The sequence below is a fragment of the Chrysochloris asiatica genome, unplaced genomic scaffold (genome assembly GCF_000296735.1).
Source record: "Chrysochloris asiatica unplaced genomic scaffold, ChrAsi1.0 scaffold00138, whole genome shotgun sequence".
Lineage (NCBI taxonomy): Eukaryota > Metazoa > Chordata > Mammalia > Afrosoricida > Chrysochloridae > Chrysochloris > Chrysochloris asiatica.
Window position 1 is genome coordinate 8,138,698 of NW_006408656.1, and position 6,810 is coordinate 8,145,507.

The window sequence follows — 6,810 nt, forward strand, 5'->3', positions numbered from 1 at the left end:
ACTCGATGGCACATAACAACAACAACAACAACATTGTGATAGTAAAGGTTTTGTGTCAACTTGACTTAACCAGGATTCTCAGTGGCTTGGCAGTTGAAATGTATTTATTCCCACAACAAAATCTAGTATGGTGTAATCAACTCTATGATGAGGTCTGCTATGAGCAGTCTATCAACTGAAAGGAAGTTTCCTCAGGGGTGAACAGGAAAAGGTAAAAACATTCGCTGTCCTCTCCACCCAGGAGACAAGCTAAAATGTTAATCAGGTTACTGAGGGGGACCAATCCTTTCCACCCAGGAGTCAAACTAGAATGTTAATCAGGTTACTGAGTTGGACCAATCCTCTCCACCCAAGAGTCAAACTAGAATGTTAATCAGGTTACTGAGTTGGACCAATCCTCTCCACCCAAGAGTCAAACTAGAATGTTAATCAGGTTCCTGAGCGGAACCAAGCCTCTGGTTCTCTCCTATCTTCAAACAGGTCCGCAACCTAACGCCTCCTAGATTCTGACCCCATATAAGTCTGCACTGCCCTATATTCAGAGCTCAGAATCTAGAGAAGCTAGCTCCTCTGAGCCAGCTAGCTTAATAAATTCTGAAACTCTGCTTCACCTCTCCGAGTAGCCTCGATTTCTTCAAAGATGGATCAAGAGCTGCTGTGACACTCTTGAATCTAAAACTGCTGTAACAGGGTTATATAGACTGTCTCCAAGATAAAAGACACTCAGGCAAAGCTTGCTTGCTCTCTGCTGAATCTGGATCTTGTATCTGGCTCATCCTCTGACCTCTGGTTCTTTAAACTTGAGTCAGTGACCTGTCAATCCTGGGAGTCCTCAGCAGCCTGGGAGTCCTTCTTACCTATCGATCTGCATGCATGCATGCATGCCATCTAACCTGCCAATTTTGGTTCTTCTGAATCGGACGTGGGACTCTTCCACCTCTATAACTGTGTATGTCATTTCCTTGATATAAACTTCTCTTTATACATACACGTAAAAATACATAAAAACATATATATGTTTCACTGGTTTTGCTTCTCTAGAGAATCCAGCCTAAGACACCCATGTTCACTGCAATATTATTCACAACTGTAAACACCTATCAACAGAAGAATGGATAAACAAACTTTGGTACATATACACAATGGAACACTATGCAACAGTGAAGAATAACAATGACTCTGCGAAACACCTCATACCATTGATAAACCTGGAAGAGAAATTAGTCAATCACGAAAGGACAAATATTGTATTAGACCACAATTATAAAAAGGGAGTCCTGGTATGGTGCTGTGGGTTAATGCACTGAACTGCAAAGTCGTGGTCAGTAGTTTAGTCTCACCAGTAGCTCCTCAAACACTCTATACAGGGTTGCTATGGGTTGGAACTGACTCAACGGCACGTAACAACAACTACTACTGTAAAAAATCAAGAAAAAGTTTTCATACTTAAAAAAAAAAAATTATTTGATAGTTATCAGGGATGGAAGGGAAGGGAGAGCAATTCACTGGTTAGAGGGTAGACATGTGTTACCTTAGGAGATGGGGCATACGTAAAAATACTAGTAGGATATACTCACTTGGAATAAAAAAAAATTAATTTAAAAAAATTATGTGTCAATATTAGAGAAAGAAGTATCAGTGACTGTCTTTGGGGAACAGAAGCGGGGAAGACATTTCACATTTACTTCTGTGCTGTTCAATTTTATTTACCATGTATATTCACTGCTTTAAAAATATTTATGAACATTTTTCTAAAGTATAGCAGAATAAGTGTTACTATGAAACTATGTAAAATATTTTTAAAAGCCCAAAAGAAGGGGTGATTAAATCAGCCTGAGAGACTTAAAAGCTTTGAGGAATCACAAACTAACCTAGAGGCACATGAGGCACAGGTCAGAGAATGGGCAAAGGCACAGAAGCATCACAAAAGATAGGAGGGTTCCCCAGAGGAGGTGTACAGAACAAAGCTGAGCAGTATGGGGAAAGGGGACCTTCAGGAGAGAATTGAATTTCTCATTGCTTCATTTTCTAATAAAATAACCAGATTTAGACTTGCATATAGTTTTCTGTATGTTCTGCTTAAAGCTATTGTCGCTAGGGGTCATCGAATTGGTTCCAACTCATAGCAACACACGTGCAGACACCATCCTCAAAGTTTTCTGCACTGCAATTTTTACAGGAACAGACTGCCAGGTCTTTTCTCCCATGTAGTTACTGGATAGGTTCAGACCACCAATCTTTCAGTTAGCAACTTAGCCACTGTGCCACCAGGGTTACTATCATGACACAACGAAATGGTTAGATCCATCTAAAAACCTGACATAATACATATATTAACCAGTTCAAGACGGTACAACTTTCACTGTAAGTTAATATTCTAAATAAATACTCTAATCTCCTATTCTCATCTATCTTCTTCATTTGACCAACCCATAAAGCCAAGATGCAATAAGCATTAAAAATAGCAATAAACAACAGCAATACATCAACTGTGCATGATTAAATATGAAAAGTAGGCTTCCCTGGTCCCAGTTTTCAAAAAATTCTGATTGTGATATTTACAGTAAATGCCTCATAACAGGGTAGAATGAAGAAAAATTATCTAAATTGCAGCTATAACAAATGGCACTATTGCCTTGCAGTTCTTAGGAATGAATTAAGCATTAATGATATACTGGTTTCTGCCAAAGATAAACTGATTAATGCAAATCTGCTTCTAATTTCTGGATTTAGGGTTATCAATTATTAGAAAATCATCAACCGTAACAAAAGAGTTAAATATTTTTTTAAAACTTTTAATTGTGACTCGAGTGTAGGTTTACAGAGCAGATCATTAGTTTCAAATTCAACAAATCATATACTTTGCTTCATTATATGGTTGCAATCCCCTCCATGTACTAACAGTTAACCTCTATTCACTCCAACCACCGCATTCCAAACCTGTGTCTCCTGCCACCCCCATCTTTCCTCTGCCAACCTCCCTCTGGTTGTATATTGCCTGCACCACCACCCATGTCAGTCAACGCGTGTATAAGAAAAAAACATGCAGGAATACATAATCATTTAAATAACCCCAGGGCATACCCTGGAAGCCAGTCTCCTGGCCGCCAGCACACAGCCTTTCTCTTTCCATGAGAGAGAGAAATCTTTGACTCAAATGTTAAGTAAGTTTTGTTGCCTCTTCACTCATTCCTATTTGGAAAAGTCAGATAAAATTCCCTTCCAGTTCAGGATACATGTAGCAAAAAATAACTATAATTATAATATTGTTGTTACTAAGGGCCATAAAGTCCATTCCAACTCATAGTGAACCAAAATATACGGTTTCTGAGGAACATTGATGGGTTTGAAATGCCAACATTTTGGTTAGCAGTCCAGTGCTTACCCTATGGCACCAAAAGAAACAAAAATACTCACACCAACAGATAAATAGATAAAATGCAGTCTATGTATACAATGGAATGCTACTCAGCCATAAAGAGAAGTTCTAATATGTACCACAACATAAACTTTGGAAACATTACGCTGCATGAAATCAGTCATAAAAGGACAAATACTGTGCAATCTTACATAAGTTTAAAAAAAAAAAATCTGCTACCACTGAATTATTGATTCTAACTCATAGCAACTCTATAGGATAGAGTAGAACAGTCCCATTGAGTTTCCACGTCTATAAATCTTAACAGAAGCAGACTGTCACATCTTTCTCCCAGAGCAGCTTGAGGGTTCAAACCACCAAACTTTCAGTTAGCAGCTGACAGCTTAACAACTATGCCACCAAGACTCCTAAGGTAAGCAAATATATAGAAAACAAAGCTTGTTAGTGGTTATCAGGAATGGGAAGGAGGGGAGTTTTTGACTTATGGGACATTGAGTTTTTGGTAATGGTGATGGAATAATCAGGAAAAGGATTATGAGAATGGTTGTACAATATGAAGAATATAATCAATATTATTGAACATTAAATATTTGTTGTTGCTATTAAGTGTCATTGAGTTGGTTCTGACCCAGAGCGACCCTCTAGAGGGTTTCCAAGGAGCGACTGGTGAGCTTGAACCACCAACCTTGCAGTTCAAACTGACTGTGCAGGTTAGCACATTAATCCACAGCACCACACCAGGACTCCAACGTTAAATATTTGTTGTTTGTTGTTAGGTGCCATGGAGTTGGGACTAACTCATAGCAACCTTATGCACAACAGAATGAAACACTGCCTGGTCCTGGGCCAACCACACTACTGTTGCCACGCTTGAGTCCATCGATGCTGCCTCTTGGCCAATCTATCTCATTGGGGGTCTTCCTCTTTTTCTCTGACCTTCTTCTACCTTACCAAATAGGATATCCTTCTCCAGTGACTGGTCCCTCTTGACAATATGTCCAAAGTATGAGAGACACAGTTTGGCCATCTTGGCCTCCAAGGAGCAATCTGGCTGCACTTCTTCCAACACAGATCTGTTGGTTCTTTTGGCAGCCTATGGCACTTTCAATATTCTCCTCCAACACCATAACTCAAAAGCATCAATTCTTCTACGGTCTTCCTTATTCACTGTCCAGCTTTTGCATGCATATGAAGTTACTGAAAATACCACCACTCATCTGTCAGTTTGTTGTACTGTGGTAGCTTATGAGTTGCTGTGATTCTGAAAGCTATGCCACTGGTATTTTAAATACCAGCAGGGTCCCATGGTGGACAGGTTTCAGATGAGCTTCCAGATGAAGACAGACTAGAAAGAAGGAGTGGACGAACTACTTCTGAATATTTAGTCACTAAAAACCTTATGAATAGCAGAGAAATGTTAAATATAAAACTTGTTAAATTGGCAAATGGTTTGGTATGCATTTTTTTTTTCTCTCTCTCTCCAAGCAACTGGTGAGTCTGAACCATTGACCTTTTAGGACTAGCAACTGAAGAGTTTAACTACTTCATCAACAGGGCTCCTTTAAGTGAAAGCAACCAGTTCCCAGAATAGGTTAATTCCAGAGACAGAGAGTAAATTTAAGGTGTCAGGGAAGGTAGCAGGGGGAGCTAGAGAGTGATTGCTTAAAGGGTATTGGCACAGGAGTGGGGGAGGTGCCTTTTTGGATGATAAAAAGTTCTAGAACTAAAAAGAAATAATGGTTACACACTCCTGTTAATGCACTAAACATCACTGAATTCTGTACTTTTTACAATGGTTCATTTTATGCTATGTGAATTTCACCTTAATTTTTTAAGTCATTGACAGCAACTCTGAAGATAGTGTTACTACTGCACCCATTTTATATACAGATACAGAAACACAGGCTCAGAGAAATTAAATGGCACAGTGGTTAAGTACTCAGCTGCTAACTGAAAGATTGGTGGTTTGAATCCACCAACTGTTCCACAGGAGAAAGATATGGCAGTCTGCTCCTATAAAGATTCCAACTTTGGAAACTCTATAGGGAGGTTCTGTCCCACAGGGTTGCTGAATCAGAATCAACTTAATAACAATAGGTTTTTAGGTTTTAACCAAATCCACATAAGGAGTAGGTAGGAGAACAGAGATTCAAAACCAAATATGTGTACCCAATAGCTTGATGTGTACTCTTAACCAAGATGTCATGTTATACCACTTCCCTATTTTTAATAATGAATTAAAAGTAAAATATGAGACTCCTGGCATGGCGATGTAGGATCAGCACTGGGCTGCTAACCAAAGTCTGCAGTTCAAAACCACCAGCCGCTCCTCAGAAACCCTATACAGAGTCTCCATGAGTTGAAACTGATTCCATGGCACTTAAAAGCAACAGTACCCATATTGGTCTAATCATAGTTAACTAATACCATTCAGTAGATCCCTAATTCACACATCAAAATGTTCAAGTATCAAGAAGTTTATTTAATGATATACTTGTGGCTATTTTACAGTGGAAACGACTAGCCAGCAGAGTATGAAAAGATCATTTGTCCTCAGATTTACTAGCCAATTAAAAGATGTGGTGGTGGTGGTGTGCCTTGGAGTCAGTTCCGACTCACAGCAACCCTGTAAAGGGTTTCCGAGGCTGTAAATCTTTACGGGAGCAGAACGCTTTATCTTTCTCCCGTGGAACGGCTGGTAGTTTTAAACTGCTGACCTTGAGGTTAGCAGCCCGATTTGTAATCACTACATTACCAGAGCTCCTTATTAAAAGATGTTGTAATGTAAAACTTTAATACAATTCCACTTAATCTTACTGAAATGTTAAGATATCAGGTAACAAATAATCAGGATAAAGGTAAGAAATTTTCCTCCTTTTTCAACTTTTTTTACCTTAGCAAGTTAATCAATACAAAAACATCACAAAATATCTGTGGTCTAACTTATAGGACCATCATAACATTATGGGCTAAGAAACTAATGACAAATGTCAAATATCAACTTTTTTTTCCCTTGCTAACTATTGATGGGCATCCTGGTGTGGTGCTATGGGTTAATGCACCAGACTGCAAAGCAGTTTGAACTGCAAGGTAAATGGTTTCAAGCTCACCACCTGCTCCTTAGAAACCCTATATAGGGCTGCTATGGGTCAGAACTGACTCTACAACAAAGCTATCCATCAAAGAGCAAAAGGCAAAAAGAATAGTTAAGATACAATAAAGTTACATCTAAACTTTAAAGGGAGGAGTTGTTAATCTTATTATTTCAGGAACAGAGGACCCTAGGACCAGCAAGAGAGAAGAGCATAAGCAGAATATGGGACCCTAACCAGAGAAGCAGTGACACCAGAGATGGAGGCAGAAGTGATGACATGGAGAGATAGAACAGCTGAGGACTCTAAACTCATGGAAAGAGAAAAGCTGTGTGCTGG